We start from the raw sequence: 2500 nt of genomic DNA, 5'->3' as shown, positions 1-2500 counted from the left end.
AATTTTCCCTTCTCCCACCGCTCTGGGGCGTCAATATGAAGTGGGGACCCGAGGGAGAGTGCCTCCCATGAGGGTAGAATGTGTGACTTTTGGGGGGAAAGTCGAATTATGGAGCAAAAACCATTTTTTGGGACTTAGAAAAATTTCGAGATGTGACAGACTTCCAGGAAGGGGGCGCCTCGGGAGGTGTACCTAGGAGGCTTCCAGGGGCCTGGGTACACTTTTCAGAAAGTACCGTTGGGACTTAGAAAAATTTTCAGGATTTTTGGACTTAGAGCGATTTTTGGATTTTTGTGCAAAAATCAGATTTCCCCTTCTCCCACCGCTCTGGGGCGTCAATATGATGTGGGGACCCGAGGGAGAGTGCCTCCCATGAGGGTAGAATGTGTGGTTTTTTGGGGGAAAGTCGAATTATGGAAGAAATTGAGTTTTGAGGACAAAAAAGTGTTTTGAGGACAAAAAAGTTTCTTGAGGACAAAAAAGTTTCTCGAGGACAAAAAAGTGTTTTGAGGACAAAAAAGTTTCTTGAGGACAAAAAAGTGTTTTGCGAACAAAAAATGGAATTTTGTGATTTTGTGTAAAAATAAGTAAATTCCCCTACTTCCACCACAGGGGGGCTTCAGTATGTTGTAGGGCCCCCAGGGAGGGTCCCCCAACTGGGTTTAAAGTTTGTGGATCCTGGGCAGAAAGTTGAATTTTGGATGAAAAACCGAATTTTGGGACTTAGAAAAATTTCGAGCTGAGCAGTGACAGACTTCCAGGCAGGGGAGCCTCTCTGGAGGTGTACCGAAAACAGTTCCAGGAGCTGAGGTCATTTTCGAACATTTTTTGTTCGCTCAAATTTTTTTTGTTTTTGAGCTCTAAAAAGCTGTTATTATCAATTGGCTCAAAAATTTCAAGTGTCATGAGCTAGTACATGTTGGAGGAATACGTTTTAGGCAAAAAATTGCAAAAAAAAAAATCCAAGTGAAAAAGAACCGGAATGGGGAATTTCTGACTGCTGTAGCAGCCGCACAGTTCCAGGAGGTCGGATACATTTCCGACTTTGTCCCGCTCATTGAAGTACATTGTCCCGCAATGCAAATACATAGTAATGCGCACCTGCGGGAGAATATAGGAGAGAGTGGGCTCTCTCTACCCCGATGTATGGCGGTTGTTCCTATGGTTCTCTGGCTCGGGTAGGCGACTTAGAAGGTGGTCCCTCTTGTCGTGGAAGTTGCAAAATACGGCCGAGACTGAACTTCCACGGCTCCAGGAGGGACTTTTGCTGGTCGTGCGTCCCAAGTGAGAGAGGCGATCCTGGGGTACCTGAGCCTGACCAGACCCTCCCTCGGTGGTCCCTGGTCTTCTGAAGGGTGATGGCATTCAGGGGGGCAAATCTGGAGTCCGTGGCCGAGTTTGGGCTCTAGAAGGCGGACGCCCCTTCTGACCATGTCCCCTCAGAGCCGGCTGGATGGTTCATGGTCCGCGGCTTTGTCTGGCGGTCTGTGCCCAAGCCGGAGAAGCTGTCCTGGGGTACGTGAGCTTTGACCAGACCCTCCCTCGGCGGTCCCTGGTTCTCTGGAGGTGATGGCTGTCAGGGGGGCAAATCTGGAGTCCTCGTGGGAAGGAGGGCTCTTGAAGGCGGACGCCCCCTCTGACTATGTCCCCTCAGAGCAGGCTGGATGGTTCATGGTCCGCGGCTTTGTCTGGCGGTCCATGCCCAAGCCGGAGAAGCTATCCTGGGTACCTGAGCTTCGACCAGACCCTCCCTCGGTGGTCCCTGGTTCTCTGGAGGCGATGGCTGTTGTCAGGGGGGGGGGGGCAAATCTGGAGTCCTCGTGGGAAGGAGGGCTCTGGAAGGCGGACGCCCCCTCTGACTATGTCCCCTCAGAGCATGCTCGATGGTTCTCAGTCCCTGGCTTTGGCTTTTTGGCCATCCTGGGGTACATTCTTGCCAAAAAAAAAAACGACTAAGTGAAAAAGAACCGGAATGAGGAATTTTCTAGGTGCCGCATCCGCCCTACAGTGACTTGAGGCCGGGTACAGTTCCGACTTCGTCCCCTTAAAGTGGGGACGTTGTCCCGCAATGCAAATACATAGGAATGCGCACCTCTGGCAGAATGTACTTGAGAGAGTGTCGTCTCTCTACCCCGATAGAAAGCAGTTGTTTCTCTGGTTCCCCGACTTGGGTAGGCGACTTGGCATGTGGTCCCTCTCGTCTGGAAGTTGCGCACTCCGGCTGAGACCGAACTTCCACAGCTCTGAGAGGGACTTTTGCCGATCGTGCATCCCAAGCGAGAGAGGCAATGCTGGGGTACCCAAGCCTGACCAGACCCTCCCTCGGCGGTCCCTGGTTCTCTGGAGGTGATGGCTTTCGGGGGGCAAATCCGGAGTCCTCGTCCGAAAGGGGGGGCTCCGGAAGGCGGACGCCCCTCTCGTCCATGTCCTCTCAGAGCGGTCTTATCCTCCGATCGATCTGGCACGGCGCTCCCGGGTGGGGAGGTGGTGCTGCTCGCTC

The sequence above is a fragment of the Dendrobates tinctorius genome, unplaced genomic scaffold (genome assembly GCF_039654945.1).
Source record: "Dendrobates tinctorius isolate UK_male_01 unplaced genomic scaffold, ASM3965494v1 ptg000655l, whole genome shotgun sequence".
Lineage (NCBI taxonomy): Eukaryota > Metazoa > Chordata > Amphibia > Anura > Dendrobatidae > Dendrobates > Dendrobates tinctorius.
This window is presented reverse-complemented; position numbering follows the sequence as displayed.